A 23,597-nucleotide genomic window follows, 5' to 3' on the forward strand; every position below is an offset into this window, starting at 1 on the left:
TTTAGGCAAATTTCAGGGTGGTTAAGACTTTCTACATTAATATGGAAATGAGTTTCTAATTTTACACAATTGTGGATTAACAACATGTACAGATTTGCTCACTGACTTACTTTAAATAACTTAATGTAATCAAATAAATTGTGAGTCTTTCAGAATCCCTTTCTTTCCTTTTGACCCCTGATCCTTTAACATCCACTTCTTGATCTCCATCTTTCTCTGATTTCTTTTTTCTATTTCCTTGGAATTTAGTAGCTTTTCTTTTCATATCTGGGGCTGAGTAGAGGAAAAGGGATTGCATTGAAAATGCATGATGTTTCCCTTCAAATGGCAAATGAGACAAAGCGTCCTCTACTTTCTGCAAACCACAAGAACTTGCAACCACAAGACTTCTCATGCCTAAGGGCAGCTCTCTACAGAACTCCTTCACTCAGAGCAATGTTCAAAGGCTGACCAGCAAATCTGTCCTCATAATTTAACAGCGTTACTTTTCTATTATCCTTACTATTGTTCTAGTCTGTACTTTTCCCTTTGGAGTGTTTGCTGCAGAGAGGCCAGACAAGGAATGTCTTGATTTACATAAGGGGATTGTTTAATGCCGTTAAAACAAACAAACCAAAAATCCCTACACTCCTCTTTTATTTTTAAATAGTTCATTGATTAATATTTTAACTTTAAACAATTTTTTCATTTTCAATTACAGTTGATTTGCAGTATTATATTAACCTCAGGTGTACAACCCAGTGAGTAGACATTATATAACTTACTAAGCGATCATTCTGATAAATCTCATCCTCATATGACACCATACATAGTTATTACAATATTATTGACTATATAGGCCATGTACTTTACATTTCTGTGACTGTTCTGTAACTACCAATTTGTTCTTAATCCCCTCACGTTTCACCCACTCATCCAAACCCCCTTTCATCTGGCAACTGTCAAAATGTTCTCTGTATCATAAGTCTGTTTCTGTTCTGCTTGTTCGTTTATTTTGTATTTTAGATTCAATTGTTGATAGATATGTATTTATTGCCATATTATTAGTCATATTTTAAATCTTTTTCCCCTCCTCCTCCTCCTCCTCCTCCTTCTCCTTCTTCTTCATAAAGAAGACCCCAGTCAGGGCACATGGCTGGGTTGCAGGCTTGATCCCCAGTAGGGGGCATGCAGGAGGCAGCTGATCAATGATTCTCTCTCATCATTGATGTTTCTATCTCTCTCTCCCTCTCTCTTTTCTCCCTTCATATATATATATATATATATATATATATATATATATATATATATATATATATATATATAATGTATAATGTTTGGGACTCCAGCAGCACTCCTGTCATGCTCCACCACTATCCCCTTTTGTTTGTTTTTTACAGCCAAAAGTTATGGATACTTCTCTTTCTGGCACTGGAACCCTGGGCTGGGGGGTCTGGTATGGGGCTAGGACCCTTTGCTCCTCGGGGGAAACCTCCACAGCCCAGATATCCCTCCACATTTTTATCTGGCACATGTGTGTGTGGGACCAGCCTGTTCTGCATCTCCACCCCTCCTCCTACCAGTCTTGATGTGGCTTCTTCTTTAGACTAGTATCTTTAGCTGTAGGACTTCTATTCAGCTAGATTTCAGGCGGTTCTGAATGATGGTTGTTCTTTAGTTTAGTTGTAATTTTGATGTGCTTGTGGGAGAATGTGAGTACCACATTTGTCTATGCTGCCATCTTGACTGGAAGTCCTACACTCCTCTTTTTAGAAATCCCATATTCTTGGCACTAAAGTGGCATGCTCAGCCTGGGGAATACCTAATCTATCCCTGGTTTATTGGAGCCTCAAGTGAAAACATTGCAACTTCCCATGAACAGAAGGGAAGGGAAGAAGCTTTTGTTGCTGTTAAGTGCAAATGTATCAAATAATTAACAATTGAAGAATATTATTTTTAAAAAAATATATTTGAATGATTTTTTACAGAGAGGAAGCGAGAGGGATAGAGATTTGGAAACATCGATGAGAGAGAAACTTCGATCGGCTGCCTCCTGCACACCCCCTACTGGGGATGTGCCCGCAACCAAAGTACATGCCCTTGACCGGAATCGAACCTGGGACCCTTCAGTCTGCAGGCCGATGCTCTATCCACTGAGCCAAATCAGTTAGGGCTGAAGAATATTCTTATAGGGTAATCAGGCCCTTGTAATCCTTTCTCTGCATGTTTGCCTTAGAATTTGAATCATTAATGACAGTTCAGATTTTCAGAGAAAAGATTATTTGCTTGTGCAATACCACAGCCAAGACAACTGGCAATGCTTACTGTAGAGAAAAGCAAAAATACAGACAGATACATTTGTAGCATGTAAAAGAAATGCATAAATGGGCATTGGAATATTCTTTTTGTATTGATCTTGAGGTTTAATTGTTTTAAGAGAATTTGACCAAGTCAATTCTGAAAGCATCTTGTTTTCAGTGAAGGATTAATCTCATTCAATAGGGAAGAATCAATGCTCGATTCTGCTCTTTGTTATAGTTGTGTAGCCAGATAAGTAATTGATTTCCATATCTCCAAGACCAAACTCTAGTTGGTGGGAGGAAATGAAACCATTGACTTAACAGACAGACTAATTTAGGGGTCTAGCAAAAAGAAATGTAATGACATTGCTTTGCAAAAACAAGAAAGTAGACACAGGGTCTGGGAAATGAGGAAGGCGATATAGGACAGGGTAGAAGGAAGTTCTCAGCGTAGAGCAGGCCTGGACACAGCCAGGCCAGATGGGAGTCAGAGAATGTGGCCCTCTGGTAGGGATGTCTCTAAGATGATTAAAATGGAGTTGCTAGATTACTTGGTGTATCTGAATGTACTGGAAGGATATTGGTACTTCTTTTAAAAAGCTTAGGGATGGCCCTCGCCGGTTTTGCTGAGTGGATAGAGCATCAGTCCCGGGTTCGATTCCAGTCAAAGGCATGTACCTTGCTTGGTTGCAGGTTCCCCAGCCCTGGTCAGGTTGCATGCAGGAGGCAACCAATTGATATGTCTCTCTCACATTGATGTTTCTCTCTGTCTCTCCCTCTCCTGTCCATTCTCTCTAAAAATCAGTGGGAAAATATCCTCAGGTGAAGATTAACAACAACAACAACAACAACAAAAGTTTAGGAATGAATCACAGAAAATTAAGCAAATGGAAACATGAGAAAACTATGGCCAGAGAAAACTAAGCATTGTACCATAAAGAAAATGTATTTATAGTATACTTTATAGCTTAGCTGTGAAAAATATTTAAACATGGCAATTATGTAAACATTGATTAGTGAATGAAAATTATTTTATATCTACACTAGTGGCCCGGTGCACAAAATTCATGCACATTAAAAGGAAATTAATTAGAGAAAATATTTTAATATTGCTATTTGCCTTTCTCTGTAATAGAAGTGTCAGAGATGAAAGAATATTAGTAAAATGTATATGAAAATCTTCCTCCTGTCAGAGTATGGGGCACCCTGCGGGACCCAGAGTCAAGTCCCTGCCCACCTGCATGCACCTTGAAATTTCGCGAGAACCATACCTGGCTGGCCCCACCCCCATTGGGCAAGATCCAGACCAGGCTGGCCCCACCCCCGTTAAACCCCGCCAGGCAGGGGGCACAACTTCATGTCCTCCAGCGCACTCTCAGGTTTCCCATCAAGCCCCGCCAGGCCGGGGGCACAGCCTGAGGTCCCCCATCAAGCCCCACCAGGTAGGGGGTGCAGCCTCAGGTCCCCCCCGGCCTGGCACCACGCAGCCTCAGGTCCCTGCTGATCACTTGTTACGACTCGTTACGGGAACCCCACCTCCGCTGTGTGTGCAGTCATCTTGTGACGGTGTGATGGAGTGAGGGTCAATTTGCATATCACCTCTTTATTATATAGGATAAGAAAGTGAAGAAGAGATTGGGTGGGAGGATATGTGGATAAGAATCAAATTCTTCTATAGTAGGAAGTAAGATAAAATATAAAACTGCAAAAAAATTAAGAAATAGTAGCTTAAAAATATTATTTAGAAATGAGGATAAACAACTAAGAGAGCAGATATTATTGGTGGGGAAGTTTGGGGCAGAGCCCTAATATTATCATTTGACTGTTTAAATTATGAGCATCAATTAATTAATAAAAAAATTAAGAAAAGCATTTATCCACATTTTGAAAAACAAAACAAAAACATAGGGATTATTTACAAAGGCAAAATCCCTATATGTTTCCCTCCCCCCTCCCCATCCCCCCGCCACCTCTCTCGTTTGCCTATGACAAGTAGTACTCCACAGGAATTTTTATTCCAACCAAAGTGATATTTGTTTTGTTCCTTGATTCTAAAAGTTGCAAGACTTCAGCATGATTTAGCCAATGAACACACCAGTGAGACAGGCCAGGCCACGGGCCTCAGACAGTGCGAGTACAAAGTGCTCAGGAAGAACTGCCCTAGGAGTGGCAGGGTATTTCAGGAAGAATTTTTAGCGCAGATGGAGAGAGGATTGATGAGGAAACAAACTTGCTGATATTTCGGTCACATGGAACTCTCCCCTCCCCGTTACCTAAGCGCGTCACCTTTCCTTCCCAGGTGGTTCTTTATATACCCTTATGAACCGACCTTAGTCTCACCACCACTGATACTACTTTGGATATCAGATGCTGGGCTACCGAGGCTTGCATCATTATCCCTGTTGCCTTATTTGTGGGGGGCTGGTCATCCTGTTTGGTGGGGTTTTTAATAATTCTCAGAACGACATATCCGGAGGAGATAATTTAGTTCTGTTAGCTTTGGCAAAGCCTGTCCTCTCTTTCCGGCTATCTTATTATGTTTCTCTCCCTACCTGCCAGTCTAATTAGAATGAGCACGTGGTATGATTAGGCACTGATTTCTAAGGCAGTGAGACAAAACTTTAAAGATTAGAACTCTCTCAGGAATTCCAGCAAATACGGTAATTCCAGGTTCTCAATTGTGTAGGTTTTTTTTTTTAAGGACCAAAGTTGCTGAGGAAGATTATAGATTTACAGGTTAGTTTTCTTCTACTTTTCTCTGGGTTACGAGGCTCTAGTCTTCATTACATATTTTTCCCATTAAATTGTGCAGTTTGATTAATTGATTCCAGGAAAAGAAGTGTTTAGAAGCAGGAGCTGGAGCAACCAGCCCAAAGAAGCCAGTCCAAGAATGGCGGGATGCTGATACAAACTGAGGCAAGCAACAGTGTCTCTCCCTCGCCAAACAATGGCTATGACTCTGTGCTACTAGAGTTCATCCATGCATCCAATGTTTCCTGAGCATCCCAGTGCCTGGCACTGTTCTTGATGCTGGGAATACAGTGTCGTAAATCTGCTTGATTGTATCTTCTTCAGATGCAGCCATGAAAATTCAGAATACAGTTGCCCTAACCGGTTTGGCTCAGTGGATAGAGTGTCAGCCTGCGGACTCAAGGGTCGCAGGTTCGATTCTGGTCAAGGGCATGTACCTTGGTTGAAGGCACATCCCCAGTAGGGAGTGTGCAGGAGGCAGCTGATTGATGTCTTTCTCTCATCGATGTTTCTAACTCTCTATCTCTCTCCCTTCCTCTCTGTAAAAAATCAATAAAATATATTAAAATTAAAATAAAAATCATCATTCTCCTCTTAAAAAAAAAGAAAAAAAGAATACAGTTGAATTTTCCACCCCTTAATTCAACTCTAATCCCGAGCTCTTACCTGCCTACATTTGACCAAAAGTTTTACAGAAAAGAGACTTTCCCATGAAATCTGCAGCGTTCCCAGCATCTAATCCTTCAGGGGAACAAGCCTATTTCTGTGGTAGTTTGTCTTCACTGTGTCCTCCCACCCCACCACCTCTTGGATAAAGAACTAAATTCCATGAAAAGCCACAGCTACCCCATAGTCGAAATTAGTCCCTAATGATATTACACTTGCACAAATTGAAATGGGGTGAAAAGCTCAGATTGTGGATTCTTAGATTTCCTTGCTAAACTGGGAAGCTTTTATGGGCTCCCTTTAAATTGAGAGGCAGAGTTTAGATCCTTTTGTTACTTAAGAGTCTGAGCAAATTAGCAAGTCCGAGGCAAATCTTTTTTGATTACCTAACTATGACAAATGCCTCCTGGCCAAAGAATAACCCTTCTCCAGAGGGAAATGTTCAGCAGGACCTTTTGCTTAAATTCATAAAATCTGTTAAAGCAAACCCCTCACATTTCCATTAAGTCGGTAAATTACTTCTAGGCAAAGTGGAGAAAATGCTGGTGATAAAATGGCTGGACTGTATTAATGACGGGAGGTGGGGCTGCAAAGGTGGAAGAATTGATGCTACATTTACGATGCAGAGAATTTCAGGCCTTTTCACGAGTTGGGCTAAATGCAAATGATGTCACCTTCTCCTCTAGCGAGAGGCAAAGTTATTAGGCCGCAGAGGCTTCCCCGAACGCTTTGTGTTAAAATGATTACAACGTTATTTCTTTCCCTATCTATTCTCCTGGAAAAAAATTTCAGGATTTTATTATAGATGGGAAAAATGCGTAATGCTATGGGAAACAAAGACCTGGCTACATTCTTGCTACTGGATTATTGCTCTTCCATCTCAATGCTGATTGAAATCCAAGACTTGGTATCGAAGCCTTAATGAGATGCTGGCAAATATCTTTCTGCTCCACTGGAAATGTAATCTTTCCATTGAACATTTTGTGCCAGTGACTGTCGGCTGCAATAGCATTTTGCATTTGAATCAGAGGGGTCAGTCCTGGATAGCCGCCCATGTGTTGCTGGCTCTGCTCACTTTGGAGTGAAATTGATCCCCGAAGGTATGGAAAGTACAGTAGTGGGTCTTTATATGTAATTAACTCATTGTTTCATCCAGATGATTGCCCAATTTGTTGCGTCCCTAAAAATCAAATTTTCCTATAGAAATGACCTGTCAATGTCAATATCCCACAATGCTTCCCAAATATATGGAATTAGTATGTTGTCTCAATGAATTCTGTATACTCATATTACATTTACTTAGGGAAACTTATTCATGTCATAACAGTTTTCCCTAAAAGGGACATTTTTCTGAGTTTTGTGTGAATGAAGAAGTGGTTGGTGTTGTGAACTTAAGCTAAAATCTAAAGTTAAAATACTCTGTCCCTTGTCTAACCATCAGCATTTTCTGAGCCTCTGAACAGAGTTTATTATCAATAGTCCCCCTTATCTGTGGGGGATACATTCTAAAACCCCCAGTGGGTGCCAAACCCCACATATACTATATTACTTCCTATACCTACGTACCCATGTTACAGTTCAATTTATAAATCAGGCACAGTAAGAGATGAACAACAATAACTAACAATAATATAATTATATCATAATGTAATAAAAACTATGTGGTTGTGGCCTCCCTCTTTCAAAATATCTTATTGTACTATACTCACCCTTCTGCTTGTGTTGATGTGGGACGGTAAGGTGCCCGTGTGATGAGATGAAGTGAGGTGAATGACGTAGGCACTGCGATGTAGACCTAGCCTACCGTTGGCCTGACGATACATCAGAAGGAAGATCATCTGCTTCAGGTGGTCTTGGATCTTCCAGCCACAACGACGTAGGCCATTGAATGTCGGGAGCAGATGATGTTGGTGGTTGGGGAAATTTAATATTTTCCAACTTTGGTTGGCTGTTGGAAACTGCAACCACAGAAAGTAAGACCATAGATGGGGGGGGGGGGGACAGTATACTCTTGCTCACTAAGGTTGACATAGCAGAAAAGGGAGCATTAGCTAGTGGTTTTCTGTTGTTTTGTTAATCCTCACCAGAGTATGTTTTTTCATTGATTTTTACAGAGAGAAGAAGAGAGGAAGGAGGAAGAGAGAGAGAGAGAGAGAGAGAGAGAGAGAGAGAGAGAGAGAGAGACATCAATGTGAGAGGGACACATTGATTAGTTGCCTCCCACATTCACCCAACTGGGGCCAGGAATCAAACCTGCAATCCAGGTACATGCCCTTGCCCAGGGATCAAATTTGACCCACCAATGCATGGGCTGATGCCCTAACCACTGAGAAACACAAGCCAGCGCTAGCTAGTGCTTTTTAAAACAGATTAGAAGCAATAATAAAACACATTTGCAAATACTTGGCTTAGTAGTTAAATAATTTATTCCATATCTGTAAGCAATAAAGCATAACGTATTCCTAGAATGCATGTGTGTTTATATATACATATATATGTATATTTTAAAAACAAATGTATGCTACCAACATATAAAAACTGTTGCTTTTCATGCTGTGTTAATCTCAAAAGACTGAGCATAGAAATGACTATTACAGGTGAATTTGCAAATAAAAAAGGCCTACCATATCCTACTTTAAATTCACTTAATTTAAATAGTGACGACTTACTGTTTTATGCAAAATGATCAATTTGATTTAAAAAATGAATAGAACTACTAGAGAGATTTGCCTATATTACTAGACCAAAAGATTGAGCTACAAACGCAGTTATTGAGATTCCAAGTGTGGGAGAAATTCAAGAAAGTAAGTAACTAGCAAATAAAAGAATTTTTACTTGAAGTTAAAATAAGGCATATGACAATATTGGAGTAATAAATTCATTGCTATCATAATGGAGTCTTGTTATGAATCTGCTAAGTATAGAGAAAGTGAAAATTTTTATATGATGATTTAATAGGCCAATGAATTTTCTCAAAGCAGAGAATGTAATTCATAAAAATATTTAAATATCCTACTGAATTTTGGCAATATATATTTTAAAACTTAACATTGTACAAACATTTTAAAGCAGAAATTCCACTTTTTGGAAATTAGGAGTTTAATAAGGAATCTTAAAGGGGTTTAATTATAATTATCATAGTGCTGTTAATTATAACAACAAACCTCACTAATGGTTTGGTTGTGCACATTACTAGTATTTGTAGAACAGAACATATAGACTCTATATAATAGAATACTATGTAGCTATTAAAATTATGTTGCAGAATGTATTTATTGATGTGGTTATATTTGCACTGTTACATTGTGTTTAAAAAAAAAAAGCCCAGTTTATAAAGTGATATATAAGTATAATCCCACACATATGAATATATATATGGGTATATGTGTTTGTTTTCAGGAAAAGTAGTCACCAAAATATTAAGAGTGGTGATCTCTGAGTGGTGGGTTGTGTGTGATTTTTATTTTCATGTTGTTTCTCTATCTTTGCATACATTTAAACATTACAAATGCATAAATGGAGGAAACCAAAAACAAACAAAAAATTACAAATGCAACAGGAATGAATTGCTCCGTAGGGCAGTTTTATTCTAGCTAGAAGTAAATCTGACTTGGCTGTTGTTCTCTTAAAATTGAGAGACACCAATCTCTGTAATTTTCTAAGCCCTTCCCATCTCTTGAGCTTGTAAAAGGACCCCCAGGGAATTGGAGAAGGGCCTCTGCTCTTCAGGTCATCGGGGCTGGCGCTCCTGATCCCCCTCACTCAGGCAATGCGCAGTGGCTCTGCTGGGAGTCGCGTGCTTTCTGCTCTTTGTGGCACAGGGACCTTCACTGGGGTTTAGCGCTCAGTCCCTGAGCACCCACGGGCCTTTTAACTCCGTGGTGGTGCTGGTGGTGGTGGTGGTGGGGCGGGGGGTGGTGAAAGACATGCTTTCTTCCCCTCCCCACCCCAAATTAACAGAATTAAACAAACAGCAATGAAAACAAAAAGGAGCCCTGACCGGTTTGGCTCAGTGGATAGAGCGTCTGCCTGCGGACTGAAGGGCATGTACCTTGGTTGCTGGCACATCCCCAGTGGGGGGCGGGGGGGGGGGCGGGTGTGCAGGAGGCAGCTGGTCAATGTTTCTCTCTCATCCATGTTTCTAATTCTCTATCCCTCTCCCTTCCTCTATATAAAAAAAATCAATAAAATATATTAAAAACAAAACAAAAAAAGGAGTTTTAAAAAAATTAAATTACCCTGTTATGTTATAGCCTTTAGTTACAAAATGTGCTTAATGGCTTTATTTTGAAAATATCGACGTTTAAACTTTATTTTAAAATTTATAAGAGCAGTAACTAACTACTCTTACTACTTTCAGGCAATGAATGGTACCAGTGAAGACACAGTCCCAGGCCTTAAGAAATATAATGTAAGGACAGAAACAGGCCTCTCCTTTTCTTTGCTGTGGCCTTCCACAATTTAGGAGAAGCACCGGGTAATTCAACCCCAAGAGTGTTGGCTCCTCTGATGCAAACAGCCCCTCTGTTCAAAATGTGGGACAAGATAAGCAACATTCGTCCACCCTCCTCCTCTCAGCTGCTTTAACAACTCAGGGATAATTGGCACCAAGGAGTCTCTGGTTAGTAGACAGTTCCCTTTCCCCTTCGCTTTCAGACAAACCCCTTTTGAACTCTTTATAACTTTTGCTTTAAGCATGTTTTGCAGACTTGGGAAAAATGCTGATAAGACACCTCCTTAGGACATCTGCCAGCTGTCTCCTGGAAAGCAAACAAATTGTAACTTTTCAAAACAGTCCCCCCAACTCCCTTATCTGCTCAGCTTCCACACTATCCCCCACCCTTCCTGGTCGCTTAGCAACAGCAACTGCTTAAAAGCTCGGAGCCACTCTTTCTTCCCCACCCTGCCGTTGACTAGCAATACTTGGCCCTTCCCTCCCTTGGAAAGTAACATAAATCTCCTCTCTGCACCTCTTCTTTTAGTTGGGAATTCTTTCACAGTCTGAGTCACCAGCCACACCCTGACAATTAAATTAGTCCCCTTTTACTGCTTCCTGAGAATGGTAAAAATATTCCTGTTTGGGGTATTCAGCTATATTTCTCCCTCAGCCCACAACTCTTCCCATATCCACCCTCCCCAAACCTTGCTGCTAATGCAATGCTGGGTTTTCTGATAGTCAGCGGGATCATACAGCTTTAGATTGAGATTCTCCTCCAGTTGAATGGACAGGACCTAATGCTGAGAGATCACTGGGCTGGCTAGAGATGGTTTAGTGACTGACCATATACTAGTACAGCCCCTTAAAAAACAAAATAATATTGCCATGATTTCTTGGGGCCTGGCTCTAAAGGATTTGGTTCTACAAAGCCTGAAAGGGGAAGGAACCTTTATTCCAAAGGTGGCTGGCATTGGTAATAGCTACTAGATTTGAAAAGAGCTCTTCTGCAAGAGACAAGGAGTCTAAAGCCAAGAAGGGCTGACAGAATAAAGACCATCTGATGACTGTAGGACACATGACGGTGACATTTGAGCCCTACCCTTGTCACACTATTGTGCTCCTTCAGTAAGAGCACAGGATAATTAATTTATAATTTTGGTTCTAGATATTCAGTTGAGATTAACAACGAGATCTCTAGTAATGAACTTCAGCATGGAATTGTTTTACAAGCAAGAAGTGGTCAGCGCTCTTCCACCTTCACTAAAGGTTGAGTCTGAATTACAGACTCAGAAAGTCCGATCGCCAGTCACTTGGGTATTGAGTATCTGTGCTTCTCCTCAGTGTTAACGTCTGCTCTTTATTAAGTACTTACAATGCATCAGGTTCTATGCTAATATTTCACATGCTTTATGTCTCCACTAAATCTGTACAAATTTGTACTGGAGGTACCCCAATATACAGGTGAAAGACTGATGTTTAAATATTGTAATCCTTGTTCAAGTTTACATAGAACAAGTTAAATGGTAAAACCAGGTTAGTCTGATTTTTATAGCCGTACTCTTAACTGCTGATTTTAAGCCATTTATAATGTTTAAAATAACAGAAAAGTCCTAACAAAAGTTGCCTTAAATTAAAAAAAAAAAAAAAAAGCCATAACACAGAAAATGTCATAACTGACATAAGCAGAGGTCTAGCTCCTGGGCAGTGTGTCAGGGTCCCTGTCCCTTCACAGGGATGCCCTTGGTTCTGCCCCCCTCACCCCTGCCCCCTCCCCCCCCCATGTTTTGGCTTTGTTCTCAGGCTGATACCAAGGTGACTCATTCATTCCAGGCATCATATTCAGACAGAATAGCATCCAGAGGAAGAAAGGAGATGGTAGATTTCTTTTCTCTCTCTTAACAAGAATGAGGAGACCTTCCATGGAAAGCTACCCCTCCCCGGAGACTAACTCCATGTCTATGTTGCCCAAAATAGGTCATACCCACATTCTTAAGCCACTTCTGAGCAAGAGGAATAGGATTAGCACAATTGGTTTAGATTAATAATCTGGAGTGAACCTGATGACTTGGGAACTTGGGCCAGTCTATTATACCTGTTATTAATAACTGAAATGCTCAGAGCCAAATTTTAGGCTTACCACCAACAATATCATAAACTTTGGATATTGACATTACCTGGAGCTTTATCTTATTTTCTAACCTCAGTTTTTCTCATATTCTTATTTTTTAATATATTGAAATATGTGTTTTATTGTAAGTGATCCAAATCCTTTTTAGAATGAAGTAAAATATAAAAATGGTTAATAGCTATTTAAGCACTTACATTTAAAAATAGTGCTAAGTTTATTTTTAACCTGCTTTATTTTCTGTGAACTTGTTACAAAAGAACAGGGCTAAATCACGTTATGTGCATATTTATGACATTTTGGGGCTATTGTACAAGTCTGTGTTATTTTCTTAAGAGGAACTCAGTGTTATGCCCAGATTTCAAGATTCCCAAGAGCCCACCAGGGAGGCAGCGAGTCCAATGCAGAAGCAAAGAGTCCTTTATTTCAAACCTAGGTCTGGCTCCCCTGCCCTCCTTACTGGCACAGCAGCGGTGGCAGAGAGAGGCCTAGCCCGATGGAACGAGGAGTTTTATAGGGGGGTGGAGTAAGGGCAGGAGAGGGGACTGTAGGCCCCGCCGATTGGCCAGGCGCAAGTCGGTGTCTCGTTACACAGGATGTGGTCATATTGATGGCGTGCACTTCCCTTGATTATCATTGGTTAGTCCAGAGAAATCCTGGGTGTGGCTAGCAGAGGCTTGGGCTTCCAGGAAGAAGCCTTGCCGAGCACATGCCTCTGCCCAAAAATGGAGGACCCAGGGTAAGATGGAGGGCGTAGTCCTCGCCCTTTCAGGTAACTCATCACATTGTCTACCAACTCAAGGGTTGAAAAAAAATAGGGTTAATGTTTAAACCTATGAAAACTCAGAAATCTGTTTTGGAATATCCCAATTCAGTTCAGGTTTTTTTGAGGGGGACTACTGACATGAAGTGCTACAAAATGGACATTAGTTATCGTAACAATCAGTGTATGTGACCATGGAATTAATCCAGATTGCAAGGTTGGTGGAATACATGTTCTCAGTATAAAATGCTTATAATTGTTCTCAGAATTAAATAACCTAAATCAATAGGCAGGACCCCTGTAGAATTCCCATAGAAGCAGGCTTAATTTGTATTCTTCTGGAGAGACCTACTCTACTTACTTTACACTCTTACCTAGAAATGGTATTTTTGCTATGGTATATCTTATTTCCAAAAAGGAACTATAATATTTCTTGTTCAAATGTGGCAGCTGTGCATTTATAGGCTTTTTTACCCCCCAAAACTGAAATTATACACATTATGTGACTATAACTGCCTATAATCTGTGTATGCTATAATTTAATTATATTTTGAATAAGAGATTTGCATTTTGTAAAAGCATTGGTATTTAGACACTAAGTCACTAGAAGAAAAGAAATAAAATTGATATGGAGGGTTTTTAAATAGTTACATTTCAACTAAAATAAAGAAAAAATGTCCCAGGTTTTTCTTTTTTTTTTTTACAGATAATTAAAGTAATCCTTACTATTTAGAAATAATGCTCCCTCAAGACAATTGCATTTGTGCTATTTGAAAAGAGAGGAGAGGACCTATATCTATAAAATATATAACATAGAACTGAAGGTTTATTTTATTAAAAAATACTTGGAAAATCATCATAGCTTATTTGTGAAAAGACTCTTGCCCCCATCAAATCTTGATGTGTTCTTTACATAGTAGAAATGTTTCCTTTCATTGTTGAGTGTCAGAAGGCAGAGAAGTCTAGAATTACCATGTTATAAATGTGACTGAATTGTTTTAAAAATATTTCAAAATAGGTGGTTATCAACAGAGTATTGAAATTCTCATTTTCATTTAACAGTCAGTATTATTTTAAATGACTGCAAGATTCCCGCCCCCCCCCCCTCCCATCTAGGCAGTACTAATTGGTCACAGTAAACACAAAGAAATGTTATATTTGGAAATATTTAAAACATCAATTAAGATATCCTGATCCTTGAGCTTCAGCCCAATTTCTTTGATGCTTTTAAGTCAAAGGAGCTCTTTAAGGGAAAAGAAAGTTAATAAATAAAAGCACAGAGAGAAATGGGACAAGCATTTCAGAAAGAGATTTTTGGTCTTAAGCAAACTTTTATAGAGAAGAGAAAACTAGAGGACACTAACTCATTTTATGATGCTAGTATAACTATGATATAAAAAACAGACAAGGGCAATATAAGGAAGAAAATTTACAGGGAAATTTTTCTCATGAACATAGGTGTACAAATCACAGATGAAATACTGGCAGCCTGAATCCAGCAATATATAAAAAAAGATAATAAAACATGATGAGGTTAGATTTACTTCAGGAAAGTAGAGTTACTTTAATATCAGAAAATCTTTTTTATCATTACCATATTAGCAATATAAGGAGAAAAAACACATGAATATTTCAATCAATGTAGAAAAAGGGTTTGATACCCAGCAAGAAGAATTCATGATTTTAAACAATACTTAGCAAATAAGGAATGATAGGCGCTTTCAGTGTGATAAATGGTATCCAATAATTACATAGAGCAAACATTAAATGTGAAATGTTAAAATCATTCTCTTTAATATCATGAATAAGACAGGGATGCCCACTATTATCTATAATAATAAAAGCATAATATGCTAATTAGACCGGACATCCTTCCCTCTGGACAAAGCCAGGGTGGGCGGGGGCCAAGGCAGAGGCAGTGGTGGCAGCGGTGGCGGCAGGGGCCAAAAATTCATGCATCGGGCCTCTAACAATACCATAATAAGTATTATTATTATTATTTTCAGTTTAATATTGTATTGAAAGTACAACGTGGGAAGTAAAGGAGAAAAAGAAATAAAACTGATTTTCAGGGGATATGACTGTCTATGTAGAAAATTTAAAGAACATACAAATAAATTATTGGAAATCCGACCCCAAAGGCAACACATTTCTATAATCTAAGGACAAACAGGAAATATAATTCTAAAGATATTTATCATTTAAATATTATTTTTTAAAACAAAAAGCACGTAAGTCCTCTATAGAGAACACAATAAGAGTTAATTGAAAGGTATTAAAGTTTATGTAAATAGATAAAAAAATACATTATGTCACAGGCTTGAAGATTCAAATTTGTAAAATGCTTACAAACGTTAGATTAATAGATTAAAGAAAAACCACCAGCATGTGGTGTATACCTGGGCCACTGTCCCATTTTAACAGTCATTGGTTAATCTTATTAGTTAGTTGTTGCCTTGGACCTGAAGAAGATGAAAGTTAAGGTCAGTTAACTTTCTCGATTAAACTAAGAAAATGATTTGGAAGGGAAGAAAGAGAGCCCAGAAGGGTGAGCACACAAACTGAGCTTAACATTGGGCCCATAATTGAAAAACCATAGATGCATTCATAAAACAGAATATTGGAAATCACAATGGACTTGGAAAATAGACACGTGGTTGCTATAATTAACCAAGAGTGACTGTATATTTCCAAGAGGGTACTTCTCAAAATTTAGCATAGTAAAAAGCATGGGTAGAGTTTTGCAAACGCAGATTCTGAGCCTAGAGCAGTGATGGCGAACCTTTTGAGCTCACGTGTCAGCATTTTGAAAAACCCTAACTTAACTCTGGTGCCGTGTCACAAATAGAAATTTTTTGATATTTGCAACTATAATAAAAGAAAGACATATTTTTGATATTTATTTTATATATTTAAATGCCATTTAACAAAGGAAAATCAACCAAAAAAATGAGTTCGCGTGTCACCTCTGACACGCGTGTCATAGGTTCGCCATCACTGGCCTAGAGACTCTAATTTAATGGGTATAAAAGGAAGGCCTAGGAACGGAGGAATTTTATATCAGCTCTAATCTGAAATATCTGAAGAATAATGGACATCTGCATTACTCTTATGTAGGTTCACACAAAGGGGTTAGATTAGAAAATTACACATGTATGTGACTGGGGTTTGTAACTAAAATCAACCATGTTCTGCAAATCAGCTCAGTTTGAGTATCTATACTGTAAATATGGGCCAATCCTAAAAGAGTCTGGAATATTTTCCCTCTAAACCACTTCATTAAATTACTAGCAATGGGCCAACCAACCAATAACTGAGAAAACATTCTTATTTTATATAGGCAAAACATAAAAATCTACTTCAATATGCGGGGAAAATTGACATCTGGGTTCCCACCTGCTGCCTCAATATTAATTCACTCATACACACAATTTTGAAGATGGCAAGATAAAAGAAAATATTTTTCAAAGAGTTCTTTTAGAATAACTTTTACAAAGCCACTTTTGGATACATTGGGATGCTTTTTCAGAAACTCTGAGCCTCAGACTAGTTGAAAATAAAATCTGAAAATGTTACAGAATAGTCATGGGGATGTGAAGTACAGCATAGGGAATATAGTCAATAATATTCTAATAACTATGTTTGTTGTCATGGGTATGAGATTTATCAGGATGATCACTTATTAAGTTATATAATGTCTAATCATGGGATGTACCCCTGAACTTAATTTAATATTGTATGTCAAATGTAATTGGAAAATAAAAAATGCTTAATTTTAAAAAAAGGTCTGGACCTAGCTGGTTTGGCTCAGTGGGTAAGAGCACTGGCCTGTGGACTGACGGGTCCCGGGTTCGATTCCAGTCAAGGGCACATGCCTAGGTTGCAGGCTTGGTCCCCAGTGTGGGGTATGCAGGAGGCAGCCGATCAATGATTCTTTCTCGTCATTGATGCTTCTATCTCTCTCTCCCTTTCCCTTCCTCTCTGAAATAAAAAACAAAAGGTGTGAAAATGTGGATAAACAATGTGGAAAAAAAAAATGAGCCCAGCCTTAATTGTAAAGAATTAGAGCTTCAAACAAGACTTATTTAAAAAAAAACACACACGCCCATAAAAGCACACAAAAAAAAACAAAACAGAAAAAGTCACATCCAATATAATTATGTAAATCTTTTAAAAATATTAGCAAGGAGACAAGTTTTTAAAAATAGTTTTTATTGATTTTAGAGAAAGAAGAAGGAAAAGGGATAGAGAAATAGAAATATCTATGAGAGAGAAACATCAGTCAGCTGCCTCTTGCATGCCCATACTGGGGATCGAACCCGCAGCCCTGGCATGTACCCTGACTGGGAATCGAACTGGGGACCTCTTGGTTCATGGGTCAATGCTCAACCACTGAGCCACACTGACTGGGCTAATTCTGTAAACTTAAATGCGTCTGGCAAGAACAAACATCTACCTAAAACCTGTGTAGAATTCTGAGAGGTGCTGTTGTGTTGGTAATGTCCCGTTCCACCCACTCACCCTGAAGACAGAACCTGTGTTTTCCATTAGCCAAAGCTGCTTTGAAACAGTTGACAAATAGTTGCTGGGGTTATCATTAAGTGAGCCTGTCGGTCTCAGTAGCCAGCATTCATTTCCTGTGCTCGTTGGCACACACACTGGGGTCTCATGGCACCGCACAATAGCAGGAGTGAACTGAGCGGAACAACGGACAGCCCTGAAAAGGGGCACAATTTTAAAGCAGCAGCTGGGCCCCCTGGAGGCTCTCAAACACTACAATCCCTAAACCAGATGAGCATGCTACTACAATCTACATGCACAGCAGTCTCTCCTTACCCATGCTTTTACTTTCCGTGGTTTCAGTATATCCGCAGTGAACTGCCGTCTGAAAATAGTAAATGAAAAGTCCCAGAAATAAACAATACATACGTTTTAAATTGCACGCTGTTCTGAGTGGCATGATGAAATCTCATGCCGTGTAGCGCCATCCTTCCCGGGACCGGAGTCACCCCTTACTTAGTTCGGCATCTCCACGTTGCAGATGCTTCCCACCTGTGAGCCACCTAGCAGCTGTCAGAGTTATCAGATTGACTGTCACACACTAACCCTTATGTTACTTAATAATGCCACACCCACTTAACTTTTATTACAGTGTATTGTTATAACTGCACTACTTTGTCATTAGTTATTGTTTTTAATCTCTTACTGTGCCTAATTTATGAATTAAACTTTATCAGAGGTATGTGTGTGTAGGAAAAAACAGTCTTATAGGGTTCAGTACTATCTGCAGTTTCAGGCATCCACTGGGGGTCTTGGAATACATCCCCAGCGGACAAAAGGGTCTACTGTAATCGACATTCAAACGCTACAATCTATAATCCACGTGAGCATAACATGAAGGTACTGCAAATCCTGGTGCAAAAGCCCACTATAGGCAAATACAGTCTAACCAATCAACACACAGAGCCACCAAGAGCCAGAGAACGCTCACGCCAAAACTATTTTTTGTTTCTACCTTCCACAGTTTTTCCAGCCCCAACTCAGATGCCTCACAGAACTAAACTTTCAGATGAGAGGGAGGTTTCTTATTGAGATTCACAGTTTCTTCTTGGTATGCCTAATATTACTCATTTTTTGTTCCAGATCAACATTTTTTTTAAAATTGACCTGTACATTCAATCTGCGATTTACACTGAGTTGCTGGTCATTCAAAATCACTGGTATCTGATTTGTACTATAAATAATCATCATTTCTTCTTATTCTTTTCCAAATAATGTAGCTACACTTAAGAGAGCAAATCTCTTTAAAGCAATATTTAATATATATAACATTAAATATTTAATATATATTTAATATCCTATTATATGTATACCTCTACATATAACATTAAATTTTCACTAGAAAAGAAGGTAATGTAAGTCTTGGCTGAAATTTGAAGCCAGAATTTATCAATGTCATTGATAAAGACCCACTCTACTCACTCATTCTCCCTTCTGTCCAGTTTGAGCCACCACCCTCACAAAGGTTGTTATAGAAACACCTCTCAGATTGCTGGGGTTGGTTGCAGTGCCCTCATTTGTTTCTGTCTTGCAATGTCATTTTAAGCCTTTCAGAGGATGTGCTGTATTATTTTCATTCACAGTGTCATGTAATTAAGTAACAGCATTTTTACACAGCAGAATCAAGTCTAAAATTCTCAAAATGCACATACAAGGCTAGATAAGCTTCGAAGACCCATAAATGGCTCAGATTGATCCCTGCTAGGCTCATGTAGTTGAATTTTAAATTTAACAACAGAAAATCAACAAAGATTTGACACCAAGGGAAATATACGTCTAAGGAGCAGATGATGAAAATATTATATTCCCTTTAAAAATAAATCTAAAGCCACCTTAAGTCTTGAATTTTTATGGTGTTAAAACCGAGTTGCCTTTATCTTCTCTGTTCTGATTTTGAAGAATTGTAATTGTACATTTTGTGAGAAAATGCATGTCTGACAGTAGCTAACTCTCCCATTCCCCAGCGGAAATTCAGAACTATTTATTTCAGAAAGGTTAATTTAAAGTCAAGCTTCACTTTATGTTTTAAAATAGGTCTTAAGAGACAATATTTAAGCATAGCCTCAATTTAATTGGTTTAGCACCCTGGGAACTCATGTTAAAAATAAGGACGCTTATAACAAAGAGAAACTGGCATGGCAGAGAAATTATTACATTCTCTTTGGATTTTTAATTCATTGTTTTACAAGCCCACCTCAACTTAATTGCTTTTAATTTTCCCCCTTTTCTCTCTCATAAGGTTATAGAATAGTCCCAGCCCAGAAACTGCTGGAACTGGCAAATTAGGTCATCCCAGTCAGTGACAGAAACCAAGAGCAGGTGTCAAAGCATGCAATTTCATAAGCATAGCTTTTAAAAGCACATACATATTTTTTTTCTTGCTGAGAAAGCCAATAAGTGTTATTAATAACACTTAAATTAAAATTCTGCATGGACATCATCCCTAGTCTTCATCCCACAGTTTTCTGGAGAAGAGAGTTAAGTCCCAGGTCATCTGGGCAGGATCAACCTTGGGGGGGAAAAAGAATTTATTTCAGACCTTACTTCCGCTGTTTTTGTTGTTGTTAATCCCCACCTGAGGATATTTTTTCCATTGATTTTTAGAGAAAGTGAAAGAGAAGGGGAGAAACAGAGAGAGAAACATCAATGTGAGAGAATCACATCAATTGGTTGCCTCCCGCACATCCCCCGACCGAGCCTGCAACCGAGGTACATACCCTTGACTGGAATTCAACCCGTGTGATCCAAACTGGCTAGGGCTCAGCCCTTACTTTTTAATTTACGTATTTATTTATTTATTTGTAATGCAATTTTTAAAAACTTTCTTTATTGATTAAGGTATTACATATGTGTCCTTATCCCCCCATTACCATGCATGCATATAAGCCTAACCAATGGACACAGCCCTTACTTTTTAAGTGACAAATTCTGAAAAACAAATACTGCCTCTGTAGGAAATTGCCCTCCCAGTTCTTGGCTTCAGATTTTATTTCAATCCCTATGTCACTCTGCAAAGTTTAACCAGGGACATGAATGGGGGTAAAGAGCAGCCTCAAAAGTTCATGAAGAGACTTTAAAAACTTAGCAAGAGGGTAATGAAAGCCATCCTATATAATAAAAGGCTAATATGCAAATTAACCATCACTCCATCACAAAGATGGTGGCACCCATAGCCACAAGATGGCAGGGCCCAGTCCTCTCAGCCCCGCTGGAGTCCCCCAGTCCCTGGGGGTGGGGTGGGCAGCTGCTGAGAGCGGGCAGTGTGAGCGGCCAGGCAGAATGCTTGCTTTGAGGCCCGGAGCAGAGCCGGGGGGCCCTGCCCAAGCCATGGTGGATGCTTGAGCGGAGCTGGGGGGCCCTGCCCAAGCCATGGTGGATGCTTGAGCAGAGCTGGGGGGCCCTGCCCAAGCCATGGTGGATGCTTGAGCAGAGCCAGGGGGCCCTGCCCAAGCCATGGTGGATGCTTGAGCGGAGCTGGGGGGCCCTGCCCAAGCCATGGTGGATGCTTGAGCAGAGCTGGGGGGCCCTGCCCAAGCCATGGTGGATGCTTGAGTGGAGCTGGGGGGCCCTGCCCAAGCCACAGCAGAGGCCTGAGCAGGGTTGGAGCAGAGCTAGGGGGCCCTGCCCAAGCCATGGCGGAGACCTGAGCAGGCCTGGAGTGGACCTGGAGACAGGGGGATATGCCAGCCACGGCTTGCCAGCAGTCCCGCCTCTGTGCATAAGCTGCAGAGGAAACACCTTTTCTGACTGCTCATTGGCTAGGCTCCCTGTGCCACTGGCAGTGTTCTTGGTAACTTGGGTAATAAGAATCCAAGAAGGCGATCTAGGGTTTTTCCACCTCACTCCTGGAGGAAAAAATGAAGGTCTACTGCTGGGAGGGGCTAAGAAATGTCATATCCTGCCCTAGCTGGTTTGGCTAAGTGGATAATACCTCGGCCTGCAGACCACAGGGTCTGGGTTCAATTCTGATCAAGGGAATGTACCTAGGTTGCAGGTTCTTCCCTTGCCAGGGCCCAGTTGAGGGCTCATGCAGGAGGCAACCAATCGAAGTGTTCCTCTCACATTGATGTTTCTCTCTGTCTTTCCCTCTCTCTTCCACATTCTCTAAAAATCAATGGAAACATATCCTCAGGCGAGGATAAAAAAAAGAAAGAAAGAAAGAAAGAAAGAAAGAAAGAAAGAAAGAAAGAAAGGTCATTTCCTATGAAAGACACATCTTGAAAATTCCTAAAGAATGTTGTCATTTTTTCGTGGTGAAGGAACTGGAGTCTGTGTTGATGAAAACACCTTGGCGACTGTGGCAGCCAGCAGTGGCAGCAGCAGCGGGGTGATGGGGGTGGGGCCTTCCCCTGATCAGCCCGGTCATCTTCCACAGAGGGAGGCCAGACTGCAGCTTAGGCCCGCTCCCGGAGTAGTACATCCCTTGAGGGCTCCTGGACTGTGAGAGGGGGCAGGCTGGGCTGAGGGACCCCCGCCCCATGCATGAATTTGGTGCACTGGGCCTCTATTAGTCTAATAAAGGACTGAAAGAACCCAGTCAGATATCAAGCAACAAAAGGTGTTTCCAACCCTTGTGGGAAACTTACAAAAATCTACTGAATGCCATTGGACCTGTGAGAATTGCAGAAACTCAGCACAACTCCATCTGAACCCTGGCACTGAGAGACTCGACCAAACTCTACCATGGCTTCTATCAGCCTAACGCCTAAGGAGACAAAACAACACTTCAGAGCCCAAACAGACAAACCATAAACCGAAACAAATAAGCTGAACCTACAATGCTTAATTTAAACTGTATAGGAACTCACAGCTTAAATGAATTGCATGGATTTTTATTTGTGAAGATCAAAGATAAGCTTGGTAATTATATAATGAGACATAAGGAAGAGGTACAAATAACTTTTTGAGAAAACTGCTCAAGTTCCTCTTATCAATTATATTTGAAAATAACATGTCACAGTGTTGACTGAAATGAAAGCATATTTGTTTTCATGATGTTAGGAAAATTCACTTTTAATATTGAGATTAGGGTTTAGATACAAGATAAAATCATCTAAAGAATTATAACATATTTCTCTGATTTTACTAGGAAACTTGCCTCAACACCCAAAACTAGATGCTAATGTGAAGACTTAGAACTGCCTATTGATGAAATGCTCTGGAATTCAATCTAAAGCAATCAATTTGTTTGATGTGGGGATTGGTGGGGGAGAATGTCATGTTTGAACATTACATGGTTAAGAAGACAGTGCTTAGGTGCATATGTGATTCCTTTACTAATCATCTACACTAATAAAAGAGAAAAATGGTAATTGGTGTACGGCGATACCTTTTTCATTGGCTAATCAGGGCTATATGCAAATTAACTGCCAACTAAGATTGGCAGTTAACTGCCAACAAGATGGCGGCTAATTTGCATATGTAGGCACAATGCAGGGAGGCGAAAGGGAAAGCAGGAAGAAGCCCCCTGCCACTGACAGTGATCTGAAACCCAGGGGGGAGCTAAGAGCTGGGGGGCAGGGCCAAGGCGGCCCTGGGGCCGCCTTGGCCCTGCCCCCCAGCCATGATCGGAGAATCAGGCACCTTTGCCGCCCTGGCCAGTGATAGCAGGAAGTAGGGGTGGAGCCAGCGATGGGAGCTGGGCACGGTCGAAGCTGGCAGTCCCAGGAGCTAGGGGTCCCTTGCCTGGGCCCAAAGCGAAGCCCACGATCGCGGCGCCCCCCGCTGCCACTGCGGGTCCCTGCTGCCTGGGCCAGACGCCTAGGCCAGAGGCGTTAGGCCTGGGCAGGGGCGGAGCCTGCAACCGCGGGGAGCTGGGGGTCCCCTGCCCAGGAGGCCTCAGGCCTGGTCAAGGGGCCGATCCGGTGATTGGTGATCGGAGGGTGATGAGGGTCAACTCCTCTGGCTGAGGCATCAGGCCTGGGTGGGGGGCGGAGCCGGGGATTGGGGGGATATGATGGTCCCCTTGCCCAGGCCTGAAGCCTGGGTCAGAGGCGTCAGGCTTGGGTGGGGGGT

This window comes from Myotis nattereri (genome assembly GCF_964212035.1).
Source record: "Myotis nattereri genome assembly, chromosome: 7".
Taxonomy (NCBI): domain Eukaryota; kingdom Metazoa; phylum Chordata; class Mammalia; order Chiroptera; family Vespertilionidae; genus Myotis; species Myotis nattereri.